At 48.2% G+C, this 27790-nt stretch overlaps 2 pseudogenes across 2 annotated transcripts in view; both read left to right on the top strand.

The window, feature by feature from the left end:
• Nucleotides 1-648: 648 nt before the first annotated feature.
• On the top strand, nucleotides 649-19188 carry LOC307070092 (BCL-6 corepressor-like; annotated as a pseudogene). The gene is made up of 12 exons (XR_013811536.1): nucleotides 649-1122; nucleotides 1782-1835; nucleotides 2307-2493; nucleotides 7861-8106; nucleotides 8452-8799; nucleotides 9224-9531; nucleotides 9861-10115; nucleotides 14980-15146; nucleotides 16296-16441; nucleotides 16877-16954; nucleotides 17116-17272; nucleotides 18698-19188. The product of XR_013811536.1 is annotated as a BCL-6 corepressor-like (transcript).
• LOC307070091 (centrosomal protein of 78 kDa-like) overlaps nucleotides 19054-27790 on the top strand; it is a 27760-nt pseudogene continuing 19023 nt past the window's right edge. Inside the window, exons 1-6 of the transcript in view lie at nucleotides 19054-19095; nucleotides 19388-19460; nucleotides 20528-20637; nucleotides 22858-23028; nucleotides 25034-25147; nucleotides 27139-27202. The product of the transcript in view is annotated as a centrosomal protein of 78 kDa-like (transcript). The remainder of the gene's footprint in view (nucleotides 19096-19387; nucleotides 19461-20527; nucleotides 20638-22857; nucleotides 23029-25033; nucleotides 25148-27138; nucleotides 27203-27790) is intronic.

The following is a 27790-nucleotide window of genomic DNA, read 5'->3' as shown; positions in this document are numbered from 1 at the left end:
GAGGCAGAGCGGGTGCTGCGCCTCCCACTGCACGTTCTGAGGCTCGAGCACAAGGGGAGCTGCTCGTCCACAGCAGCTTCACTGGAACTTGTCACTGACGTGCTCCCAGTCATATGACTTGCATTCAGTTGAGGAGCTTTTCACTACTTTTCTAAGTTCCATCTGGCTGCTAGGGTCACATGAGATCCTTTGGCCACCTAGAGGATTCAGTGTATCAAGAGGATCCCTGTAGGATTGTGGAGTCCCCTTCCCGAGGTGATGCCCCTTCTGTTGAGAATCAGGAAGTGACTCTTATCTGTCTACTTGCCCTCCTTCACTTACCCTGTCATTTAGAACCTTGCAACCAAGTGATGAGTAAAGACAACGATCATAGAGCTCTCTCAGGTTAATATTGCCACATCTACATTCCCACTTGGTGCAATGTTAAGATTTGGACATTTGGAAATGTGAGATCCTTTCCCAAATCTTTGGCTCACTCATTCTGTTATTCTCACCCCTTAAAAGGATGCAACCCATTTCCAGGATCATGATTTCCCTTTTTTTTTTTTTCATGTTTTTTTAAAGCTAATATTGTGTGTCCTTACGTTATGGGCCACCTTGGATCCTTTATGGAAACATGTGAACATATATTAAAAATAAAAAAGTGAAATGTGGCCACACCGGGATTTCATTGCCCTGAGAGAGGAGTTGGGGCGCATCAGTGACTTCCACGAAGCCTATACTTTCAAACAGGCTCCGGGCCAGCCAGTTTCCGGCTTAAGCAAGGAGAATGTTCCAGCGGTAACCAACAGGGAGAACCTGGCGACACCGGTCTCGACTCCATTCCTGGAGCCGACCCTGGGGAGTGACGGCTCTGCGGTCACTTTCGGGAAAACCCAAGAGGATCCCAAACCATTTTGCGTGGGCAGTGCCCCACCGAGTGTGGACGTCACCCCCACCTACACCAAAGGCGGAGCTGACGAGGCAGGATCAACCGATGGCAAAGTTCTGAAACCGAAGCCATCTAAGCTGGCAAAGAGAATCGCAAACTCCGCTGGTTACGTGGGCGACCGGTTCAAGTGTGTCGCTACCGGACTGTACGCAGACTCCAGTCAGCTCAGCCAGGAGCAGCGGGCATTGCAGGTGAGCCCCACCCAACCCGAATTTCAGGAGCCTGACCAGTTGTCAGGTTTTTTTAATGTGTGAAGAGGAGGGGGCCGGGGGTATGATAGGGCAGGACACCGGGCTGATTTGGTTAATGAAGCTTAGGATAATTTAAATGTTTGAAATGTGTCCAGTAAGGGGACGTAAGTGGATACTTTAAGTTATTCTGTAGATTTTAAGCGAACTCCACTCGAATGCTGATAACGGAAGTTTTAATTATTGCGAAGGATGTCTAAAAGACTGCATGACGTTTACCTATCAATCGCTTTGATTTCTCTGCCGTTACTGTACGTTAACAAATATACCTAAAAGCGCTGCTTAGAATGCCTTACGTGATACTTGGTGGAGGTGTGTAGCGGCCGCATGTCTGTGAGATTCGTGCAATTTTTTTTTTCCACCAAAAAAACAAACAAACAAAAAAAAAACAAAAAAACAAACCTTGCTTAAAGGGATAGAGTATGTATTTAACTTGCTAGTGAATGATAGATGTTGTATAGGAATTTCCTTAAGATGTTTTACTTTTAATTAAAAGACAAAGCCAAATTGTTTTGCAATGTTAAGAAAAAAATTGGTTTATGCTTATAAAAATGGATGAAGTTATCTAAATGATCCATTGAGTGCCCATTTTAATTACATAGATAGAAGGATTACAAGAGGACAGTATTTTATGTCTACCTGCTGCTTACTGTGAGGTCAGTTCTTCAAATTTTTATTACTAGAATCTTACATAAACCTTTTGAGTTAAATTTCATTTCCAAATATACAAAGGGAAGTTTGTGAGCCATGGTCGTCTTTATTCATTGTGCATTTGTTTTCTTTTCTGTTGTGTTTTTGTTTTGCTTTCTTTGCGTTGTGTTTTTGTTTTGTTTTATTTACCTTCGAAAGAGAATGTCTGTCTCTATGTCACAGTGTATGTATGACTATACATACACACCACATATATCTCTACATACATATGGCTTTACGAATAAAGAGTGTGTGACTAGTTACACATAGACACTCTTACATTTTTATCGTTCAATTTTAAAATATCTCAGTTGTATCATAAATTGTGGTTGGTTTTGGGCAAACTTTTCTTTGAAGATACTTTCCTTTAAGGTAAGGGCAGTGAAATAGCTTTGGTGGTAAGGTGTGTCTTTTTTCCACCTCCATTCTCTTTCTAGCGTGCAGTGATGCGCTTCTCAGAGTTGGAGATGAAAGAGCGAGAAGGTGGCCACCCCACGACCAAAGACTCCGAGGTGCGCAAATTCAGCCCCGCTGACTGGGAAAGGCTGAAAGGAAGTCAGGACAAAAAGCCAAAGTCGGTCGCCCTGGAGGAGGCCATTGCCGACCAGAACGACAGTGAGAGATGTAAGTGAACCCAGGCGGCTTGCGTGTGGTACCACGTCGGTGGGAACGGGGCGGTTCCACTCCCAGTGCCGAGGGAGGTGAGAGGAAACAATACGCTTCCGACGGCCCAGCGTCGGGGTGCTGGCTGTTTGGAGAACGGGCTGCTCTGGCCACCCTTCCCAGCTGTGGATTGCAAGGCTGGTTGTCCTTCTGAGCATTGCGGCATCCAGGAGTGAAGCACCTATGAAATTGTTGTTTCCTGGCACGCATCTCCTTTTTCCGGAGAAATGCTAGTCCTGTAGTTAGTAATAGTCTGATACAGCAGAGCGGAGGAATGGCAGTGCAAGACCTCCAGCGTCGCAGGTGTGTGTTCTGTTTTGTAGCAGGTACGGATACGGGTTTTGGTAGCAGTGGAGTGACACTTGCAGCCAGAGCCAGACCCTCCAGAGTGACAGTCTCCTATGGGAGGGAGTGGAGAGTACTCGGATTCTCCCTCCAAAGGCAGAAGTTTCGTTAAAATGAGATGAGGGCTGATGAAGGCACCAGAAAGATGAGCATAATTATTTTCTGTGGCAGGCTTGTTTGCAGTCATTAGGAGTTGAGAGCACGCTCCAAGGGCGTGGGATAAACGAGGGCGTTCCTCCTACCAGACGGGGTGTATTATGTTTTGGAGGCAAAATTGGCGAGAAAGCTAGTGTTTGCCTCGAGTCACACTCTGCGGTCCCATCAGCTGCTCCCCCACTGGGGTTGACTTCGGGCTTTGCCCTCGAGACTTCCTGGGCTAATGAGATGTGTTGGCAGCAAGTGGAGGTCTTTCTCCCGCTTTCTTCAGTGTGCGTGCTTGTGGCCTGCAGCCTGCTCCGGACCCCAGAAACCTCACCGGTAATGGTGAATGAGGGCACCTAGGTGAACGTCGAGGACAGGGTGGGCGTGACATCCTCCGGAGACGGGACAGTCGTGGGTGGTGGGCACGTTTGGGAGGTCCAGGCCCTTGGACCCAGTCGTAGGGTCGGCGTTCACCCGCACGCTTAGGTCGTGGGTGCCTGATGCAGTTCGGGAAAATTGTGGTCAGCAACAGTGTGTGCTTCTCTCTGCTGCTTGGAGCACTGCCCTCCCCCAGCTCGTCTTTGGGGTCAGACAAAGGCCTGTGGCCAGGGTTCTGGGTAAGCCACACCGGGACCGGTTTGTCCCACGTGGCTCCCGTAGACGGGGATTTCTGTGGCTAGTCAGTGGCGGCCTTCCCCGAGGGATGGGGCTCTTGATGTGCCTGGAGTGGACGATTCCGAGCTCCTCCCCTCGGGTTGGAATGAAACACGGAGGGTCCAGGCCACCCTGGAGTGAAGCAGCAAGGAGGCCTCCCTCCTGGCCTGTGCTCACAGCTGGCACGCGGCCCTTAGCCTCCTGAGCGGCCTCATAACTCAGCTCCTGGGGAAGTTTCTCAGAGAGACGTGATAGAAGTGGGCAAGGCCAAGTTCACGGGGATGCGCTCTTCTGAGGAGGGGATCTGCCTGCTCTGGGTGGACGGTGAGGGAGGCTGGAGGAAGGGAGCGGGCAGTTAACCGGCCTCGCGTCTTCTCGCCCTTTTCTCCAGCAACGTGGCCAAACCCAGGGTGGCCGCTGCCCTTCACGTCTCAGTGGCCTCACCCGCCCTTCTTCCCAGAGACGTTTGTGTGCGTCCTTCCCAGTCTTTCCTGCTGAGCGTGGAGACGAGAACTCGGTGTGGCTGATGGGGAGCAGGGCCTGAGCCCCAGACGATTCCGAAAGCCCCCTCCCCCCACCGCCTGCCTCCAGTCTCAGACCGACCGATGGGCCTCTTCCTGGAGCACCCGGGACATGGCCCAGTGAGCCATGACTCGCCACCATGGGAGGGCAGGAGAAGGGTTGGGGAAGGTGAGGGGCTCCGTTTGAAAGGTTGGGGCAACGGAGGTGGGTTCCCCACCCACCCTCTGTCTTGTAGAGACGTGGGGTTTGTAAATAGCTGGTCAGGAAAGGTCACCTGAAGGGGCCACTGTTCTTGCTGCGGCCTCCACATCCAAGGCACAGCAGGTGTTCATTCCATTCAGCCGGAAATGAATGGGCCTTCTTGTTCTTGGGCCATCATGTCTTGAGCTGATATGGGCTCAGGTCCTTCTCATGGGTGTCGGTGTGGCCGAGAGCCAAGCTGTGAGCACATGGGAGCTGGGGCGGGGATTTGGGGCGGGCAGGGGTCACAAAGAGGGTCCAGGACGCCTTCAAGATGCCTTCCCCCTTGTGAGGCAGCCCCTACCCATGGAGGGACCAGGAGCTTCCAAGGTGGTGGGTGCTGTTTGCGTGGCCCTGGTTGTCCTGGTGCGGGTGCATCTTGTTGCTAGGGGCTTGTTTAAAAAAGGAATTAACTTGAAAACACAGTGGCCGAGGTACTCATTTATTCTTTATGATCACATGGGTGGCTGAGTGAAATTTTTATTTTGGAAGTTCACCAAATGAGTTTGGAGGTTCCTCAGACTTGGAAGTTCATCACTAGGAACCCTCAGTGGCATTTGAAGATGGGGCGGGGCCAGGAGGCATTGGTCCCTTCCTTCTCAAACTTGGAGTAACCATCTCCCTTGCCAACCACTTGGCTGGGACAGGCCTAGGACCTGCTCAGTGGCAGTGCCTGGCCAGGAGCTGGAGGAAGCCTCAGTCGAGGGGCTTCGTGAAACTTCTTTGCTCAGGGAACTTCTCTTCCAGCTGAGCACCTGCACGTTTGTAAACTACTTTGGAACAGAGATCCCCTGCACTCCTTCTGTAGCGGGTGTAACTTTTAACAAGGTTAGCCCTGACTCAGGTGCTATAGTTAAGCTACAGAGAAGGGGATTTTAATCCTGGGGAGCCTTCCAGCGACTCAGAACCCTCTCACCTTGTTTAGGCCTCACTGGGCATGGCTCAACCGTGGTGAGGGTGCTTTGCTGCCACAGTGACTTGTAAATGTTGCTGTGGTGATGCTTCTGTGAGGTGATGCTATGGTACAACCATAATGAATTTGGGATATATGTGCTGTGAGTCATAGGACCATGCTGCAGGGACCACGTTCACATCTTGCTTAGACTGGGTGACCAAGGGCACATGGCTTCCCACTTTTAGAAGGGCCAAAAGTAGCAATGATGGCAAAGCCTGATGGTTAGGATCCCCGTGTATCTGTTTCTCTCCCCATCTCCTTTGCCCTCGAGGGTAATCCTCCTCTGGGTCGTGGTTAGAACAGTCTTTGAGAAGCTCCAAGGGACACGGAGCCTCTACCCCATAGCTGGTGGCCTTGGGTCTCTGGGGCAGTCGGGGTGGGTGTCCTTCAGGGTTATTACTGGCCTGGGTAAGGTCACACGAGCGTAAGGTCTTGGGGGGCCTTAGCTGAGGGGAATTGAGATCTTTGCCCTAAAAGGCTCCGGGGTTGGGGGAAGGGTGGATGGACCTAGTTTGGAAAAAGAAACTTTAAAATTGGACATGGGGGTTCTTAAGGTAGCCCTTCCATTCCTCCATGGATCCCCTCCCACGGAGCTTTTAGGGAAGGCTGATTGGACCAGAGAAGTCCAGTGGTGTAACCAGCAGGGCTCACCTCTTAAAATTTCCTACATTTCAGGCCTGAGATTCAGGCTGGTCTGAAAGTCTTGGCATCTTTTGGTTAAAGGGATTTTTCCAGCCTTTCTCTGTGCTGAGCCCGGCCCGTGATGATGAAGCCCACCCTGGAGGGAGGCTAGCAGTAACATTCCCACTTTACAAGTGAAGGGGGCCGAGTTGTAAAGCGGCGTCATTCCTGCCCGAGTGTTTAAGAGGGTCACAGAGCAGCCGGAGTGAGAGTTGCAGCACGCCGTCTTCACCGGGCCTGCGGTAGCCTGGGCTGCATCACCCGTAAGCACAGGCCAGGAGTTTGGGGTTTCTCCTGCTGCCATGACAGGAGACCCTCGCGGTTGGGGTGATTCCACCATTCCGGCAAGAGTAGATGGAGATCCGTCCCACCTTGGGATACCCTTGGAGAAAAGCTAAGTGTGTTCCACCATTGAGAACACAGGTCAGGCTAGCCCAGGCCAGGGTGAGGTTCATCCCCACAACGGACTGCCATTAAAGGCTGGGAATGCCCCCAAGAGAGGCTGATCAGGGGACCAGCCGGCTGGGCAGAAGTGGGAGTGATACTTGAAGTGGTCTAGGGAGAGGAGGAGGAATGCGAGCAGCATGTGAGGGGTGTGTCCATGATTTCATCTAGAAAAACGGGCTGTGGGAGCTTAGCTCAGGTGTTAACGAAATACCAAACTCATACACCCACCCCCACCCCCGGCCGGTGATGGACACAGGGTCATCTTCGGGGAACTCTTTAACAGCACAGTGATCGTTATGGAATTATTTGTGTGTTAGAAACAATGTGACTGGCAAAGCAGTTGAACTGTTTCTTTGGCTAGAGCAGCAGTGAGGAGTGATGTTAGGCTGGGGTGACTGGAGGAAAAGCCCCAAGTGGATGCGAGATTGAGCACAGCGGGCAGGAGCAGCACAGGCGGAGCTGGGGTGTGAGCCGTTCAGCCCTGCCCGCCACCCCCCACCCCCATGAAGGGGGTTGGGGTCTTGTCTTTGAAATGTCCTTAGATGCTTGTTGCCTGGGAAGGAAGGCCTGGAGACCTGCCAGGTGGGTGACTGTTGTCACTGAGGGCCTTCTTCCTAGACAGGAAATAGGAGCAGCCCCTCGATGGCAGTGAAATGCTTTTCCCCCCACGGGTGTGGAAAGAGGACAGATGGACTTGTAGCAATCTGGTTGAGTTCTTTGAAATCGCCCTTGACCCTTGTGTGTGCACCGGGAAGCCTTTCCTTTCCCTTTGCCAGGCTCCTCTTCCCTTGGCCTCCCCAGCTTCCCAGCCTCCCACCATTCTTTCCCTTCCCTTCTTCTTCCCCCCCGCCCCTGCTGACCCAAGTGAACATTGGTGCTATGTCTGTGTAGATGGCAGTTGGGGGCTATTGGTCTCTTGATGACATCAGCCTTTTTTGTTTACTAGCAGCTGTTTCCATAGTCATTTGTAGCTCCGCTCTGATGGGTTGGATCTTACTGTGAGGTCACTCACCCCCCTTTAACAGTAAGCCACCTTGTAGAGTTAAGCAGTCAGGGAGTTATCTCACGTGCCTACAGAGGGGTGGTGTAGATGCCTCACCTTGACCCTTGAAGGATGGATTGTGAGTGGGCTACGCGCCTCATTTTCTGCTTTCTTTGCTGGTTGTGTTCAGCTGTCCTTCCTTTGGGACGTCTTTCTGAGGGTTTTGTGCTTCCAGCGTGTGAGGCCCCTGGTCTCCAAAGGGGGGGTGGTCTGTTGGTAGCAGATTGCCTTGGGCATGGGGGTCCTGCCTGCTCCTGGTGACCTTTGTTCCCTCCTTTCCGGGTTGTCTCCCCTCCCCTAGGGGAGTGTTATGATGGAAGCAAACCTGACCCCTTCAAAGCCCCAGAAGACAGTGATCTTCCTGAGGACATGGACACGGAGACCCCCAGAGAGTCCCCCGCCGACCAGGCGGCCCCGGACGCGTCACGCAGCCCCACCCTCCGGCTGAACAGAAAGCGCAAGGTCTCTGGCGATAGGAACCACACTGAGACAACTGTGCTCCCGGAGGACTCTCTGCTGAAAGCCAAGCGGAGACGGGTCTCCATAGGTGAGCTCGGTTTCGCTTCGGGCCCGCAGGGCACCCTACGGAAGTCCTGGGGCGGAGCAGTGGAAAGTTCCAGTCCCACCCTGGAGCCCTGGGGGGAGCCACTCACACCTCCCCACCCCCCACCCCCATCCCACCCCCCACCCCCCCAAAGCCAGGTGCCGGGGCTGGAGCCCAAAGGTGGCCAAAGGCAAATAGGCCCCCTCCCGAGACTTGGTGACAAGTTCCAGCCAACACAGTGACCACACCCCTCCCCTCCCCCACCCGCTAGTGATGAGTAAGACAGTTTGTTCCCCCCGGCCCGCCCCGGGGGGCTTCTTCATTCATTTGTAGTTTTTTCTCCATTAGCTGACTGGCCTGAGAGGGAAATGACAAACAGTTCCTCTAACCACTTAGAAGAGCCACATTATAGTGAGCTGACCAACCTGAGGTGTGCATTGAATTAACAGGGCTCCATCCCAGGCTTGCCGCACCTTAGAGAACGGCGGGAGCAGAGAGCAAACCTGGCTGGCAGGGCAGGAAGGAAGTGACCCAGGCGGTTCAGCCTGCGGTCACCCCCCAGGGCAATAGCATCTCCGAAGAGAAACCTGGCAGGAAAAGGGCAGAGGCCAAAAGCAACAGAAGCTGGTTGGAGGAATCCCTTAAATGCAGTGACAATGAACAGGGTACGCACGGGGCGGGGGGCGCTCCTGGAGGGTGGATCACCCGCCCTCTGTGGGACACGGCCCTGGAGGGGACCTGAGCGCCATCCAAGTTGACAAGAGTAGCGTGTGGCGAGCGGGGAGTTTTCTCCATGGGGTCCTTTCAGCCTGCACACTTCCTTATGGAATGGACAGTGAGGCGGGAGCGCGACCTCCTGGGCTGCTCCTCATCACCCAGCCCGCGGCTGGGCAGGAAGGGAAGTCTTGGGTGAGCCCGGGCGCTTGTCAGTGCCCTCATTCCAGCCTCAGGCTGTCCCCGGTCGCCCTGTCCCGAGCCCCCAGGCCCCCCACGGGTGGGGGCGGGAGCGCACGAAGGGCTGGCTTCTGCCCTTTCTTGCAGCCCTTTGAAGCGACTTGCCATTTGGCGTGTCGTGGCTTAGCCTAATTGCCGGTTGAATGTGGGATAATTAAAATATTAGTGCTTCGAAAACATAATCGGTGTATCTTTAAAAACTGAAGCTGCTCCAACGATCCGTGCTAACAATGGGCTTTTCTCTCCTCACCGGCTACAACTGTGTGACGCCCGCTTCTTCTCCCCCTGACAGATGTGCTGTGCGTGGACGAAGAAATGGATTGACAGCCTTCGCCCCTGCCGCAGAAATACACCGACAACAGCGAGAAACCATCCGGGAAGCGACCGTGCAAAACCAAGCATTTGATCCCTCAGGAGCCCAGGCGGGGCTTGCCGCTGCCAGGGGACTCCTACGTGGACAATGCGGGTGGCAAGGTACCTCTTGCCCCTGGCTCTCCCCCGCCCCCCGGGCCTGTGCAGGCACATCCCGCCTGCCTACTTCTCTGCTTCTGGGGACAAAGCTTTCCTCTTCCTGAACCCCTCCCCCAGAACGTCACTGCCCCTTCCTAGGGGACCTGTCTCCTGGGTGGCGGTGAGGTTTCCAGCGAGTAAAAATGCACCCCCTGCCTCCCGCCCCGCCTCCCCCAGACAGAGAGGAGGAAAAGTGCTTTCCTGCACTCAGGTTTGTAACTCAGGGAGGAGGCGAACCAGGCGGGTGGTGGAAGGACAGCCTGAAATGTGTGCGCTGCCTGGTTTCGTGATAGGTGACCGTCCGGAGATTTTGAAAGCGGCCTGAGCCCAGTTCCGACTATGATCTTTCGCCGGCCAAGCAGGACCAGAAGCCCTTGGACCGTTTGCAGCAATTGTTACCAGCTTCCCAGGCCTCGCAGCTGATGTGCTCAAGCTCCCCTCCAGAGACCACCCAGTCCCGCCCGATGCCACCAGAAGCCCAGAGACTTATTGTCAGTAAGAACGCGGGTGAGACCCTCCTACAGCAGGCCTCCCGGCTTGGCTACGAGGTGAGCATCCTTGTGGGTGCCCCGGATCAGGATCCGCCGGCTGCTGCTCCTTGGGTGGGGGACACACTGGCTGGGGATGGGGGGCGGGTCTCAGAGCCCAGCCCCCTCCACGTGGCGGGCTGGGCTGGGTGTTCCAGCAGGGTGTTTGCGTCGGCCCCGCTCACACTGCGGGCTCTTTGGTGGCTTGTTCAGTCGTGGTGTGAAAAGAAAGGCCGGCCTCTCTGACGTTCTGTTCCCGTTCAGGCAGGTAGGCTGCTTCGGCCAGTCCGGCTCACTCATCTCTGATATAAAATCTGACGTAACTCAGGGCTTGGCGACCAGGGGAATTTTAATGAGCCCTTTTGGATTCTGAATAGCAAGAGGGAGAGTAGTTATTAGCTCTAATGACTTGTGCTGTCTGGGGCAGAGTGATGCCCCTGTGGGGTAGCGGGTGGGAAGTGTCTGTGCAGAGTGGGGGTGGGAGTGGGGCAGACCTGAGCGGTCTCTTTCTGAGGGGGCGCGGGAGCCGAGGGCTGGTGGGCGGGGAGCAGGGCTTGAGCCTTGCCCAGAACTCCCCGTCCACACTGCTGTATCCCAGCCCAGCACGGCTGGTGACAGTGACAGCCTCCATTGCTAGAGCAACATAGAAAGATAGCTGATATCTGCCTAAGCCCGTGTGATCTGTAGTAACACCTTTCACCCTTGTAACATCTTCACTTGGGAGTAACGAGTACTAGCCCACTCTCGGATGAGGAAACGGAGCCTCAGAGGGGTTAGCTGATACCCGTACAGGTAGCAATCCAGCAGTGCTCCACAGCCCACCACGCTCCTCAGCAAGACTGGCTCACACTGGAATTGCCCGTCTTACAGTTCAAAACCTCTGTGAGACAGATGACTCTCTCTGCCCTGTGCAGTCCCCCCACCATACTTGTCAGTAGCGATTGTGATGTAATAGCCCGCAGGGCAAAGGCATTGTTCTGTGCTGGCATCAGCCCTCTGGGAGTTGAATGGTGACAGTAAAACGCGGTTCCGCAGGCTGAGCGTGGAGGTGTGGATGAGCACTGGGGTGGCAGGACCCAGGCTGGCCCGGAGCCCTGGCGCCCACACCCTCAGCCAGCTCTGTGCCCCCGTCCCCCGTCTCCCGTCGTGTCCCCCCACCCCGGCCCATAGTGCCGTGAGCCCTTCGAAGTGTGCCTGCCTTGGCCCTAAGGCATGACTGTGGGTGGGAAGTTGGAAGCACTAGGGCTATGCTTAGTTTGGGGGTGTTTTTTTTGTTGTGGGTTGAATGTGCTGTTGTTTATATCTACACGTCTCTTGGAGACCTCTCCGTTAGCTAGAGAGCACTTTCTGGTAGTTGGCGCAGTTCCTTGCAGGTGAAGTCCAAGGAGCACCCGGTTGGCTCCCCAAGAGCTGAGAGCGGGCGCCGAGGAGGACGGAGCGGATGGTGCACGTAGTGTTGAGCTGGACCCCCCGTGGTGGAGAAGATAGTCTCCCCGCTTCCAGCAAACGCTGGAGGTGGGGGGAGACCCCTAACCCCAACTTCTGGGTTAGGGTTGAGAAAGTAGACTCCCGCTCCCAGCAAATGCTGGAGATGGGGGGCGGGGTGCTGCTGCACCCGCCGTGGAGGGCGGGGCTCCGAGCCCCACCTGTGAACTTGGCATCATTTCCAGCAGCCTCCCTTTGGGACCAGAGACGTCAAAAGACCCTCGTTGGTCCTCTAAGACAGTTTCCATTTTGGTTTGGTGGCTCTGAGGCCTGGACCAAGGGGCACTTGATCCACACTTTTTTAGGCTACCTGGCCTTTGATTGCACAGGAAGCCTTGGGAATGTTTACGGTCAGATTTGTTTTTTTCTTCAAATGTAAATTTCAATATGTAGGTTACACAGATCACCAGTGTTGATGCTGAACATTGTGACAAGTAGATGAACGCTTTCAACTTTGAACCCAACTTTCTGGGATTTCTCTGGGCAGAATTTTAAATGTTGGGATGATGGCCCAGTTGGGAGATGTGGCAGCTTAAACCTTTTAAAATGGAAGGACAGTTTGCCTAACCAGATAAGGGTGTGGTTTGGGAGGGTTTTCCTGAAGTTTTGTCTTCAGCATTCTTAGTTATGTTCTTCTGCTTAGCCAAAGATACCATGTGCAGTATAAAGGCTGTCTGAGCTTTATGTCATGATAATCTGGTGCTGCAAGTTTAGAAACACACTCTGGCTTCAGATCCGCGTTAAATAGATCACTTGCGTGGCCAAAGACCTCAAACCTTTCCCTCCTGGGAAAAAGGCTTCTATTTCTTAGGCTAAAACGCCAGTGTGCAACCACATGCTTGTGCCTTTAGCGATGATGGTTAAATTTTCTATGAATTGAATAAGTCATGTTTTTTAAAAAGTTAATGAGGCATTTAATTAACTAACAACGTCGGGCTTATGGCCTTTATGGTTACATTTTGCGGGTAATGGCATTCGGTTTATAGCCGCTGAACAGAGAGCTGTCCGACAAAAGCAGTTTGACTTTGCTTGGGAATGGCTGGGCTGCCCTTCAGACACTCCCGTTTATTTCTAGTGGAGAAAATAAACCAAGGAATGTGTTGCTTCGACAGACTCGCCCCGCCTCTTCACCTTTCAGTTAGAGAAAGTGTCGGTGGCGACGGTTGCCATCCATTTAGAGGCCATCACCCTCCTAGCTAGGAGAGTGTAGTTAGCCCACTTGACCCCCAACAGAGAAGGCCTGTGGGATGCTCATCACAGCTGGATTGCATCCCTCTAACTGGGGCCCTCTTGGGCCTTTTGAATCTTCCCAGCTGACCAGGTACCAAAGACCTGAGTTATAGGTCTAGTACTTCATGTTAATTGAACTTGGGGTTTAATATTTCTGGGCCTCAGTTTCCAAGTGTTGAATGAGGATAGTACTACCTTCCTTTCCTGGTAGCTCCTGGGTTCCTGTGGGTGACAGAAGACGTCCTCATCTGGGGAAATGAGAAGCACTGTGTAAATAGTGGGATCAACGTGGTTGAGTTAGGACAGCCCGTGGCAAAAAGTCTGACCTGGCCCTGGGGCTACTGCTGCCTTTGCTGCCATCTTCCAGGAGAAGAGAGTTGACTTACCCATCAGCTTGGATGGCCTTTCATTTCTAGGTACCCTTGAATCTGCCCTAGTAGTGATGAAGGTTTCCAGGTGAAGGCCATGATTGTCACAGCAAATAAACCCTGGGTTGAGTAAATTGATCTGTGCACAGCAGTTGGTGGCGTTCAGAGCTGATCCCAGAGCCACGTGACAGGGCCTCTCTGGCTGGGTCACACAACTCATTAGCTTGCAGCCGTCCACTCAAGTCTGGCTAGTGAGGGCCTGCTAAAAGAGCAGCAGCTTCATGCGGTATCCTGGATACCAGGGCTCGGGGCAGGTGGCCTGGGAGCCCAGAGGGTTGTGGGCTTTCTGGCAGGTTGGGATGTAAACGGAGAAATGCATTCGTGGGCGTGCCTTTTCTCTTCCTCCTCTTGTTTTGGAAGGGAGCTGCTGCAGTGACCTGAAGTAACAGGGCACCGATGGCCAGGTTTACCAGCATGCCCCATTAGGTTCACGTGGTAAGCAAATGGAACATTCTAGTTTGCTCCCAAGTGAGTGGTCACCTTTGATTGGCGTGTCCTCCAAAGGGCATAAAAGGTTTTACAGAACCCATCTCGCACTTATGGGCGGCTAGAATGCCCCCCGTTTTAGGTTTAACAGATGAGTTACCTGAGAGATGTCACAAGGAGGCCTGTTCTGACCCCATCCCATCCCCCCTTACCCAGCAGACCATGTGCTGGGCCACATGCACGTTCTGCCTACTCCCAGCTCTCAGAACCTGACAGCTCTCTGCTGGGCACGACTTACCCAGTACAAACAGTATAACGTGTCTTCTGGTGGCAAATGCTTTCGATGTGTCTGAAAACTTTCTTAAGGTAATAAAACATGGAATAAATCCCTGCTCTGCTTACTGGGAGTGGTTCATATTAATATTTTAACAAGCCAAAGAAATAAGGTTAATAACAGTGATTCTAATGCACAGTGTTGACACAGAACATCTCCGGGGGCGGGGGCGGTGAACGTTTTATTTGATTCTTGAAATGTGGAGGTTGCAGCCTGTGGTGTATCAGGTTCCTGTCATTAACTTGAGTAAATATGAAAATATTAGACTGATTCTGCCCCAAGAGGGTGGAGTGAGGCAAAATAGAGGGTGGGGTTATTGGAGGCATTTTGTGTCATTCCTCGAGGATAGAGGGAGAGAGCTTCTCTTTAACTCTACTTAACATACAGACAAGAGCATCTGAGGCCCAGGTTCTGATTTGGGGTCTTAACAGGGAGCGCGAGGATGTAGCTGACCTGGGTGTCCCTGCTTCTCTAAGCTGGGGAATGTTCTCCGGCTGATTTAAGCTCTCTTTAAGTGTTGGTCATCCATACTTTTATCTAAACTTGTGTTATCGTCCACTGCCACCGACTGAACAGACCCATCAAGTGAGAATGGTCTGTGCTTGGCAATGTGTCATCTAAGATGTTAGCAGCCGTGACACCTCTGTACTGGTCACGTCGGCCCCTGGGCTGAGGGCTTTCATCGCTATCCGAATGCGTCCTCTCAGCAGCCCTGTGGAAGCTTGGAGAAGTGCAAGGGTAACTTGCCCATGGCCAGGCCACTGGTGCAGCAGAGCCTTAGACAGCACTGTCTGCATCTCCAAGCCCTTCTCACGCACTCTCGCCCCCCACCAGGATGCCTGTCGCCTGCCCGCGCCATGGTGGGCTTTTGGCCCCAAGGATGTATGCCTTTGAAAGTGGGCACTGCCAAGCTATGGGGAGGTCACGCTTACAAGGTTCACTGTATGGTGGTCTGATGGTATCTCCTCTCCTCTCCCCGTAGGAAGTGGTCTTGTACTGCCTGGAGAACAAGATTTGTGATGTGAACCACCGCGACAACGCAGGTTACTGTGCCCTGCACGAGGCTTGTGCAAGAGGTTGGCTCAACATCGTACGACACCTCCTTGAATATGGCACCGATGTCAACTGCAGTGCCCAGGATGGAACCGGGTCAGTGGCGGTCTTGCTCTTGGCCTGGCCCTGCTGGGGCATAGGCAGTGGTTCTCAGGGTGTGTGGGGAACCCCAGAAGGAAAGATGGAGAGTGAGTGCCATGTAAGCACACTGATGGCGGAGTCCTCTAGAATTGAATCGGACAGATCTTTCTGGCAAATTTACATAGAACTTTAAAACTCTGTGACGCTCTTATGGACAGAAGTCCCTGAAAATGTTGAGCCTGCATGAATAATCAGGGGTATTCTCTTTTAAGACCCTGGACTCTTCACCAGCGTCTGTTGAATCACAATCTTTAACATATATGTGAGTTGAAAGTTCCAGGAGTACAGACAGGTCCAGTGGCAACTGGCTTGATAGGACCTGCCATGTCCACCCACATCCCCGGGCCTGGCCCCCACTCTGTCCTTGACCTCAGTTCATTGGCCAGAGGCCCAGGTCTGAGTCAGCCCAAGCATCTTCCTGGATGTACCTGGGATGCCACCACGAGGCAGGGCACTGGGGCTTTCCTGACAGTCATAAAATTAGCAAAACTGTAAGGTATTTGGTGGTTCACGGTTTCCAAATAGCATCCTTTCTGGATGGGGCTGCGGCCAGTGTTCCTGACCCCAGCGGACACGGGCAGGAGGACTCTGTACCCGCCTGAGAACTCGCCCTGCCTGTCGACTGCTGCTGGGCGAGAGTGTTGATCACTCATCTCCAAGTTGGTTTCAGGAGAGGTTCCACTTTGCCCCTAGTTTCTTTTACAAACTGCACTTTTGGGGTTTTGTTTGTAATGGTGTAACGATGGCTTCTCGTATCTGCTTCCGTGATGCTGGGGTTCTTTCCCCCACCCCGCTGTACGTTACCTTCTTACAGTCTGTCACTATTTAAGTTCATTGGAAACGTTTTCATCGTGGCCTCAGTTCCTCCTTGGGCCATGCATTAAGAGAGATTTGCTTTGAAGAATTAGGCTGAGATGGTCCCTTCACCTGTCCCGTAAAGGGTTATGTGTTGAAATAACAGAGTAATTTGTCGCAGCGACCGTACACTCACCTCCTCGGTGGAATAGCGCGCCTACGAGGCTTGGCCGCACACGCTCGATTTTGCCCCGTGTCCTTAGAAGCAAGCGTCGCGTGCACAGGTGTAATCCCCCGCACCTCTCCTAGGCCTCTCCACGATGGTGTCAAGAATGATCATCTCAAAACTGTCCGCTTGCTCCTGTCCTACGGTGCTGATCCTACCCTGGCTACGTACTCAGGTAGAACCATCAAGAAAGTGAACCACAGCGAACTTCTGGAGAAGTTCTTAACAGGTACAGCAGAGGTCAAGACACGGTCTTGTTCAAGTCTCTAGACGGTGACTTCACAGCCTTTCACCTGGGTTCCCCCTACCCCCACCCCCCGTTTACTCTAAGTGACCCTTTACTGGGAAAAGTGGCCCAACGTTAGTCTGTCAAAGAAGAGATACATACTTTGAGTTTTGCAAGGTGGGGGGCTGGAAAACTCTTAGCTAGCCAGGCTAGCTTTTGTTTGGCAGGCTGGGGCGGTGAGGCGGGCGGTCCCTCAGGAAGGCGGGTGGACGCGTGGGGAGGTTTCAGTCAGATACCTGGAGGCGTGTGCAGTGGGACTTGTCAGGAGGTGACACCAGCCCCAGCGTGAGATGTTCCCGAGCTCCAGCAGCATTTGCCTCTTACCAGCAGGCGTTATCTTGTTTCTCTCTCTCTCTCTCTCTCCCCCTCTCTCTCCAGACTGTTTAAATAACCTGCAGGCTCCTGACGACGGTAACCCCGGTTGCTCTTCGGAGTTCTCTGGCAGCTGTGTGTGTGGTGAGCAGCCTTGTTTGTTTCAGTTGGGCTTGTGGGGGTCGTGGTGGTGCTGTGAGCAGGGCTTGCTTGGAAAAGAATTTTTCCAGGGTCCTTTTTGGAGAACAGCTGGAATCTTGCTCCAGCTTGCTGACCTCTCTCTTGTTTGCCCCCACCCCGGTTAGAACCAGATGATGAAAGTGGTTACGATGTTTTAGCAAATCCCCCAGGACCGGAGGACCAGGATGACAGCAACGAGGCCTATGGTGACCTATTGGAATTTGAATTTTCCGAAGACCCCCTTTTGCCGTGTTATAACGTCCAGGTGTCCGTCGCTCAGGGGTGAGCGTGGCCAGCGTGTGGTCGAGAGCCAGCCCAGCTGCTCTGTGGGGTGGCAGGAGTTAGAAATCCCCTTCAGCAGATGAGGGTGGATGGGTTGGGGGGTGAGTGAATTCCTCACCAAGTGTCCACCGACCTCACATAATGCAGTGGAACTTTTCCAGAAAAGTTTGGGGGGTGGGAGGGCTCCCCAGCCAACTACCCTCATTGGAACACACCCCTAGAGCCCAAAGGACACGGGAGTCAGCGACTGCAATTGCACAGTTTCAGTCACTAAACTCTTGGGGAAGGGATCCTCCCCAAACGGCTACCATAGGGGCCTTCCAAGGCGCGTGAGGTCCATGGGACGATACTGATGTGTACCCTCTTCTCGTATAAGATTAGAGAAAGCCGTATGTGGCACCTGGGATCTTACGTGTCTTCAGATTTGCTTAGATCGAGTCTTGTCCCCACGGTCGGGCCACTGTGCCCCATGACCAACCCTTTGGAGTGAACACATCAGGAGACCTTGCTCTGCTGTGTGTTGATCCCGGTGCTTAAGGAGTAGCATCCTCCTTGGACTCTGAGGCTGGGAACGTGTCTGACTTTGTGGTGACATTCTATTCGGGATAGAGATCATAAAGCGTGGCAGGGTATCAGGAAGGATTGTACCACCTCCCTTCTCGAAAAAGCCTCACTCCCGGCAGCATTGAGGGGCGGGTTGGAGGTGTGGGAAAGGAAAGGAAAGCCAGGTGACCTCAAGTGTTTCTCATGCTCTCTCCGTGAGGGCCGGAGGAGAGGAGAGGTCAAAGAGGTGTTTGCCATCTCCCTTGGGTTGGCATACAGACTGGTTTTCCCCAGTGACTAGAACGGGGTGCACTTACTTGGAGAGGGGTGACCTGAGTTGTGGCCAGAGCCAAGGCAGCACTGGGGTGGCCTGCAACGAGCCTCGTTCAGGGGCGCTGCTCCTGCTTTTGTCTAAGTTGGCTGATCTGCCCTAGGTGGTCTCTTAACACATGCACATGAGTCCAGAGTTCCTCCGCTAGAAGTAGATCTTCCGGGCTTCCCTGGTGGCACAGTGGTTAAGAATCCGCCTGCTAGTTCAGGGGACACAGGTTCGAGCCCTGGTCCTGGAAGATCCCACATGCCATGGAGCAACTAAGCCCGTGCGCCACAGCTACTGAGCCTGCGCTCTAGAGCCCGTGAGCCACAACTAGAGAAAGCCCGTGCGCAGCAACAGGCCCAATGCAGCCAAAAATAAATAAATAAATAAAATTAAAAAAGAAAAAGAAGAAGTAGATCTTCTAAGGACAGTGAGAAGTGGGGTGGGGGTGGGGTAATCAAAGTGGAAGTAGCAGGCCCTTTCACCGCCAGGAGACAGGTAGTTCATAGTTGGGAGCGCCTCTAATTTTGCCAGAAACTCAAACCACTGTCCTTTCTCTGGTGTAGGCCTCGTAACTGGCTGTTGCTCTCAGACCTGCTCAAGAAACTGCAAATGTCCTCCTGCATATTCCGCTGCAATTTCCCAAATGTGGAAATTGTCACCGTCGCGGAGGCCGAGTTCTACTGGCAAGTATCAGCAAGTCTCTTATTCTCTTGCCCCAAAGACCTGGAGTCCTTTAATCCGGAAAGTAAGGAGCTCTTAGATCTGGTGGAGTTCACGAACGAGCTTCAGACTCTGCTGGGCTCATCCATGGAGTGGATCCTCCCCAGAGACCTGGACTCAGACGACGACTGGTGAGCTCGCCGGGGCCCGCCGTGTACAGTGTGTCATGGTGTTAATCCTTGTGCATATGTGTCATAATATGACTATTTCTGTAAAGAAAGGACACTATGAGACGACTCCAGTCGGAAGGACTTTGAAACATGTTTTTTTCTTTTTAAAATTTTAAGTCAGTTTTTATGAAGTTGTTAATAAAGTTTCTTTACTTTTCAGTGTACACACGCTTTGGAATATGTTTGTTTTTACTCGGAACAATTGTTTCTTTTCTTTTTTAAGGAGGAAAAAAAAAGGAAAAGGAGCTCCACACTTTGACTTAATTTCATACAAAGCTCCGACGACAGAGGCCATAACTGTTGAGAGTTGCTTTTGGGGCAAATTAAACCAGTAAAATTTTAAACTCTTCCTCCATATTAAAGGGATTGAATAAATTGGCCACTTTGGTGCACCTGTGTCCTGCGAATTGTCCAATTGGAGATGGAGGTTTAGAAAGTGAGTTTCAGTCTTGTTTAAGTCTCTTCCCATCAGACTGGTCTCATGATTTCCTACATACCACGTCTGTCTACATTTTCCTGTCTACCTTTTCTTGGTATTGTTCAGGCCTGGATTGTCTCCTGTACCTGCTCAAACCTTGGTCCATTCTCATTTGTACCATGGAAGTTTGTCATGCTGGATACTGTCAGAATTAATCTTACTTAAGTTTGTGTTAAGCCACAAACCACATGTTTTGTATATTTTCTGTTTTTTCTGTTTGTTTATATTTTTATGGTTTCTCTTCAAGAAATATTATGGAAAGGGAAAAAGCAAGATGTAAGAGCAAAAAAGTCATCATTCTCTTTCAATTGTTAGAACATCTATCTGCAGTCATAATTATGATGCACTGTGGTATGTGTTAAAATAGGAAATACATGTAACGTCCCGTAGGAGCAGCAGACTCAGTGGTGTTGGTGAGGGTGTGTCATGGAAGTAATCACAAAGCAGGTGACTGTTGGTTGGGGTCCTGAAAGATTAGTGTGCCTTCCCTGTGTCCAGTAGTGGTCTGGAGGGGTCAGGAAGCCTGCCTTTCAATTTGAGGGCACAGAGGGTTTGAGGTCCTCTTTCTTCTATTGCTCTAGTGCACTGCAGAGCAGCTAATAAAATACCGGGTTTATAGTTGACGTTTAAATCGCTGATTGATCATCAAGATTGGCATGTATCATTGGAAATGAAAATCGGAGGAGTCTTATGCTTTTTAGGTTTTTCTTTTTTTTTCCTTTGTCTCAAAAGTATATATTACTTTACTGAGTGGTTGGGAATAAAGTTTGCAGTATTCAGTGTATTCAGTTTTAGTACCTAAATAGAATTAAACTGTTGCTGTAAACTGGAATAGCACTTTGTTACTGACGAGTTTTAGAATGCATCTGTTCGTCAATTACCTGTTTGGGAAGATTGTAGTTAATGATTTTGAGAATGTGGCTATAAACCTCCAACTGAGTCAAGAAAAGCAAATAAGTCAAGATTGACAAATGTATAGGCTCTTCATCTTATTGTGTGGGGTTTTTTTTTTTTTTTCCTTTTAGTTATTTGTCAAGGTATAAAGAACTCTATCACACTTAAGGCAAGTTAAGTAAACTTCACGGGGTGTATTCTGACATGGCATGGATCAGATCACATGGCCTAGATCTTAAAGGTGATTTTATGTTTAAACTTTCATGAAAACATATGTGATTGAAACACATTAATATATTGATACAGAAGGCAGTTAGTTTTTGTCTTTTTTTGGTGTGTGTGTGGTACTGTTGTGGCCTCTCCCGTTGCGGAGCACAGGCTCTGGACGCGCAGGCTCAGCGGCCATGGCTCACGGGCCTAGCCGCTCCGCGGCATGTGGGATCTTCCCGGACCGGGGCACGAACCCATGTCCCCTGCATTGGCAGGTGGACTCTCAACCACTGCGCCACCAGGGAAGCCCTAATTTTTGTCTTTTGATACATGTGAGCGCAGCTTTCATTTTGCTGAAAGAATATGACCAGTTTTCAGTTTGGGATTCTACCATTTAGTAAAGATAGTCCACTTAATTTTAGAAATAAGAGATTTAATATATAATACCTAATAATACTTTTATGTATGTTTTTTTACTGAAAACATTTATTGTAATACTGTGAAGAAACTATGCCATTATAGTCTTCAAGACTTAAATGAATCAAGTGTTTATTAGCTGTTGTAGTTTTTAAACTAATAAAAGTCAGTACATCAGCAATTTGTAAATACAGTTTTTAAAATAATGCCTTAACAACTTTACAGTGGTTATAATGACTGTATTTAGGCCTAAAGTTAGTTAATAATTTGACATGAAGGCTTTTTAATAGTTTGATGGTGCAGATCAGGGATAGGTAAACTCTGGCTGGTGGGCCAGATCCAGCCCGTCGCCTGGCTTTGTAAAGGAAGTTTTTCTGGAACATAGTCGTCCCCATTGTTTCCATGGTAGTTATGGCTCCTTTCACCCTACACCAGTAGGGCAGAGTAGTTGCAACAGAAACTGTAGAGCCCACAAATCTGGAAATGTTTAAATTTCGATGTTAAAAATTGAAAAATTCTTTGAGCCTATACAGGGCAAGTCCATGGACCCCTGAGGTAGAAAACAGTCAGGAACTTGGGTGCGGAAGCCAAATGGCCTAGGTTCAAATTCCCTTTCTCCCATTTCATAGCTAGTGACCATGGGCAAATCACTTAACCTCTATGCCTCATTATGAGGTTTAAATGCACTTATTTGTATAAATAGTGCCTGGCACATACTAAGCACTGTGTAAGTGATTGCTGTTGTTTCTGCTTGGAGCTTTAATAAGTTATTGTTAATAGAAAAATGACACTCATGATTTTCCTTTTAGAGTAACAAAGGCACTTTGAGTCTTTTACTTTTTTAGGAATGTAATAAGACTTTTTTCATTTACAGTCAGTGTTCCCTGTTACCAAAATTTACTTTATGAATATAAAGAATTGAATGTCTTCAAGACAGTACTTTTGCTTAAATGTCAAACCATTATTTTCCCAAGGCACATCAAACTGGCTCTGCATAGTTCAGGGCTCTAAAGCTTGTGTGCATACCCTAGGTAGCATGTGAGATACATTTTGTAAATATAGTTTTTTAAATAATGCTTGAGACTTCCCTGGCGGTCCAGCAGTTAACACTATGTGCTCCCAATGTAGGGGGCTTGGGTTCGATCCCTGCTCAAGGAACTAGATCCCACGTGCCTGCCATAACTAAGAGCCCACATGCCACAACTAAAAGATCTGGCATGCTGCAACTAAAGACCCGGCACAACCAAACAAACAAACAAATAAATAAATCTTTATGAAAAATAAGTAAACTAAAATAATGCCTTAGGAGTTAGGAAAAGAAAATATTAGAACATTTTTACCTTTGTATTATTTTTAAAAATCTGTGTAGTTTATCATGTACATAAATTATATGTATGGAACTTTGTGTATATAATTTGTTAATAAATAAGATGCATATTAAAAAGTTTTCTTATGGTTTGCCCAGTCAGGTGTTTGGAGGCCATTGGAGGACAGGATGATGAAATATAGGGCCTCAGCAAAGATAGACTTTAGAACCAATTCCCTGACTTAGAAGATAAGGAAAATAATTCATAGACTGTAATTGAGTTGTCCAACTTTACATAAGTGTCCAGAAACAGGAAATCCAGTGGCTAGAATCTAATCACTGACCGAGCAGAATCTGGGTCACTGGACTCGTAAACCAGAAGTGACTGTTGAATTTCTCAGGTTGATGCTCCTGGCATATATGCTTGATATGTGTGTGTGTGTAAATCTCTGACATAATAAGCCATACTCAGGCACACCCTGTTTCCTTATTCAAGCATCTTAATTTCATCCCATTAAATCTTTGAAGTATCAGACTACCAGAAGGCATGAAGAAACCTGGGCTGAGAGTCTTCATTCCAGGAGACCTGATCTTGACTGCATGGCTGGTTTGAGGCGCATCACTCTGAACTGCAACACGGTCATTGGTGACCTGGGTGCAAGTGCTTTGGCAGAATCTCTTAGGATTTATGGCTTAGAGGTAAATTCTAAAATTGAAAATATTGAATTTTTAATATGAAACATGCTTAGCTTTTGGCATGATACTATTGTGATAGGATTTTTTAAAGCCTCATTTTACTGATAGCTTTTATTTTGCTTTTAAACTTTCTCTAAGAGTTGCATATATCCCTTATAGAAAATACAGAGTAACAAGAGAACAATTACCTATAATTTTAATACCCAGATATTATCACTGTTCATTTTGGTGTATATACTTTCAGTCTTTTTTTTCCTACAAATATATATGTACACTTAGGGATTACAAAAATAGAATTGTAGTATACTTGCTATTTCATATTCCTGCTTTTTTCACTTAATGATGTATCATGTAGTATTGCGTCGTATTGATGTCCCATAGTTTAATCAATTCTTTGCAATTCTATTTAGACAGTTTGCTTTTCCCTGTCAGAAACAATGTGAATACGTTGTATATACATCTCTGTGTCCATCGGGATTACTTCTGTAGAATAAGGTACTACAAGTGGAATGACTAAGTGCGACATATTTTTAAGACATTTGATACACATGGCCAAATTACCACCCAGAAAGGCTATGCCTATATGTAGTCCTCCCCAACAGTAGATGTGAAGCCTGCCTCTCACAAACACTGGCCTGTAGCACTTGTAAAAAAATGTAAAACTACAAAAATGAGTACCTCTCCATTTTCTATGCAAGTGGGATTACTCCAAATTTTATAACTTTTTTCAATTAATTTAGTATGAGCATTTTAGCAAGTCAGTAAATTTGCATCTCCTACATCATTTTTTGTGATTGTTCAGTATTCCATTATATGAATATGCCACAGTGCACATAGCTTATCCATTCTTGTATATAAGCTTTGTCCAGTTTTTCAGTTACAAATAGTCCTCTGATATATATCCTTACCTATATCTCTGACTATTTCTTTTGGTTAAATTCTTAGAAAGAGAGTTGTTGGATCCAAAGTGTATAGACATTATTTAAAGGCTTTTCTTACAGAACCTTGGCTTCATCTGATAGGAGAATAACTACATTTTGTTTTATTTTGTATTCATTTGATTTACTGGTGAGGTTTACTGGCTGTTTGTATTAATTTGGCTATTTGGTTAATTATACCCTGTGTCCATTCTTCTGTAGTGAGAGTTTGTAAGGGTTGTATCATATCCTGTCAGATCCGTATGTCTGACTTGCTATTTCTATGTGTCATGGGGGTGTTGAAAGACTCCAGTTATTTTAATGTGATGGTCCACACAACACTTAAAAAAAAGACTCATGATAGTTTCCTTTCATGTAATATTTTTTAATACCTGTGCTTTAGTGATGCTCCCTTTGGTTTAAATGAGTAGGTTGTTCAGCCCCAGAACTACTAGAATTCATGATCAGTTTTTCTGGTTTTTGTCTGACCTTTTACTGCGAGGGTTCTTGACCATCATACTTTCATGATAGGTTTTTAGTATGTATTCTCTATTCACACATTGTTTAAAGTTTTTATTATTCGTATCCTCTTAGACTTGTCTTTTTTTCCTCTAAAACTAACAGTTATTACCTTTCTTCTATTTTGTTTTCCCCTTTGAACTAGTTTCAAGTGTGATTTGGAGCTGAAGATCATGATCAAAAGAATGCAGTGCATTTCTGAGCTCCACCAGGTTTTGCTTGTGAGGTTTACATGCCCCTGCCGCCCTTGCTAATTATGAACTGAGATTCATTTTGTGATGCTTTTTGCTCATAGGTTTTATACAGTTATTCTTCAGTTCTGTAATTGTAAAATATGTTGTATGATTTATTGGTACTAAAGCCAGGGTTATCATTGCACATCCAAGAAGAGGTTTTTAAATTGGATTATGCATTATGTGTGTGCGTATATGTTTCTGTTTTTTTCCATACCCAAAATTACAAACCTGCCATGACTTGTCTTGTGCAGGACTCTTCCACACGTGAGAAAATGAGAGTTGTCTATATGTTAAATCTGTAGAGTTAGCAAGTGACCTTTTGTCTTTTATCGAAAGCACTTGACCTGCAGCAGTGCGGCCTCACCAGTGAAGGAGCAAAGGCTTTACTAAAGGCCCTTGAAACCAACAGAACTCTGCTCGTTCTGGATATAAGAAAAACCCTGCTTGTTGGTATGTGGTCACTTTTTTTAAATTGATAAACACATAGCAAAACAAAAAGAATTTGTTCAGGTATTGACAGTTTTTTAAAACTTAATGTGTTTAACTTTCCTCATCATATACAGTTGGCCCTTGAACAACGTGGGCTTAGGGGTGTCGACCCCTACGCAGTTGAAGATCTGGGTATAAGTTTATAGTCAGTGGTTCCACATCTGTGGATTCAACCAACCTTGGATCATGTAGGACGATAGTACATATGTATTGAAAAATATGCGTGTGTCAGTGGACCCGCGAGGTTCAAACCCATGTTGTTCAAGCTTCAACTGTACTTTTCTAGTGTTGCACTTCCCTTATGTTTTTAGCAGATAATGTACTAATTAAAGTGAATTATACTTGTAAATTTTTCTTATCTCTACTCTGAATAGAGGTGAACCTAGATACTAAGTCTGCTTCCACCAAGAGCATTATTTCTTTCCTGTGCAACCTCTGAATTCTTGCCAGGAGTACTTTATTCATTTGTCAGATTCACAAGTAAGTTTTTAAATATCTTCTGTGTGCCAGATACGGGTTTAGGGACTAGGGATAAAGCAGTGAAGCAGACAGACAAAAGTCTTGCCCTCATGGAGCTTACATTCTAGTGAAGGAGATCAGATAGAAATGAGTAAACAGATAAGTAATATAATTTTAGAGAGTAGGAAGTGCAAAAATATCTTAATGTAAGGAGAGTGAGGGAGAGCAGGTAGGACTCCATTGGATAGGTTTGTTAGGGGACAGCTTCACTGGAGAAGTGGCATTTGAACGGAGACCTGAATGAAGAGAGGAGCAAGCCATGGAAGATGTGGAGTAAGCACATTCCAGGACAAGGAGGCAATGAGTATGTAGGCATGTAGGTGGGTGGAGTATTTAAGGAAAAGCAAGGAGGCCAATCTGGGCAGAGTACCGAGTGAAGAAGAGTGTGGTATGACATGAGGTCAAGGAGCTAGCCAGGGGTCTGCTCTTGTAAAGTCTTGAAGGCCAGAGTAAAGATGTGGATTATTCTAAATGAGTAGAGGGGTTTGAACTGGAAAAAGGCATGATCCAAATAGTATCTGAATAAGGTGACCTGGTATAGAGAAGGGACTTGGGAGGATAAAGAAGAGGAACAGGGGGCTTCCCTGGTGGCGCAGTGGTTGAGAATCCGCCTGCCGATGCAGGGGACGCGGGTTCGTGCCCCGGTCCGGGAAGATCCCACATGCCGCGGAGCGACTGGGCCCGTGAGCCATGGCCACTGAGCCTGCGCGTCCGGAGCCTGTGCTCCGCAACGGGAGAGGCCACAACAGTGAGAGGCCCGTGTACCGCAAAAAAAAAAAAAAAAAAAAAAAAAAGAGGAACAGGGAGACCACTTAGGAGACTATCACAGTGCTCCAAATAAGAGATGTTTATGGCCTAGGTTAGGTTGGAAGTTTGCAGCAAGTGAAAAGTGGTTGAATTCAGGTTGTGTTTTGAAGGTGTAGCTATCAAGACCTGCATAGATGTGAGGTATGAAGGAAATAGTAACAAGGAGACAAGTCGTTGATGATTATGTGTGCAACTGGGTAGTATCACTTAGAAGAAGGGGGCTGATGGGAGGAGCAGCTTTTGAGGGAATATCAGGACTTGGTTTGTTATCTTGGATGCCCTGGTTTGATATCTTAGATGCTCTTTAGGTATCTAAGCGTCTGGACGGTGCTCAGACTGTACTTTGTATCCAAAGGTATCCAAAGCCACTTTAGATGCAAAATGTTTAAAGTTGACCTTTGCTGCTGCCAAAATAGTAGCCACTGTGGGCAGTCTGCAAGATGGCATCTTAGGTTTCTGAGGAAGAAATTAGAATACACAAAGGGGGAAATAAGTGTATAATTATATAATGTAGATTTCATATTTAAATTTATGGGAAAAGCAATAATTAGTTGGCTTTTGGTTTTAAATGGAAATAGCCACTCATTGGAAAATAATTACTCTAATTTCAATTCATTTTACTTTAGATCATTCTGTGATGAAAACAGTTACCAAAAAAGTTCTCCAGATGGAAGGAGTGCCAAGTCAGAGGTATATAACATGTTTCAGTTCTCTTGGAAGAATTTCTCTTTAATGGCTTGGTTTTCTTTCTTTCTTAAAAGAAAATTATCAAGGTACTTTCTGCCATCTTAAAACTAAGATTTTAGTCAAATCAAATGGCTTTTCTGTTTTTGAAAATGTTATGTGATGCTTTAATTTAGGTTCCCAGATAATGCAGATTGAAAACCTTTTAACTTTTTATTTTCTGTAACATATTATTGTTAGTCACAAATAGTCTTTTTTTTTGGTGATAAGAATGAATAGCAGGAGCAGCATTTGTGAAACCAAATCTAATATGAAACTGACTCTTTCTTGTGAGTAAATTTGAATTTTGAAACAGCAAAGCAATAAAGTTTAATAAAAAGCAAAATAAATTTTTTATGTTTATGATCTGCCAATTTCCCAGAAAGAGTTTTGTGGTGACTTTAGTTATATACCAGATACATTAAAATCACCAGTGGACAACACATCTTTTATTCAGGTGCCCTCTGAAAGTTTTAAAAATTTGTTGACTTCATATCACTGAACGGTCCACTTTAAAATGGTTAAAATTATAAATTTTCTGTTTTGTGTAGTTTA

This window comes from Hyperoodon ampullatus (assembly GCF_949752795.1).
Source record: "Hyperoodon ampullatus genome assembly, contig: scaffold_117, whole genome shotgun sequence".
NCBI classification, from domain to species: Eukaryota; Metazoa; Chordata; class Mammalia; order Artiodactyla; family Ziphiidae; genus Hyperoodon; species Hyperoodon ampullatus.
Note: the sequence above shows the minus strand (reverse complement) of the source record. Positions and strands in the feature narration are given on the sequence as shown.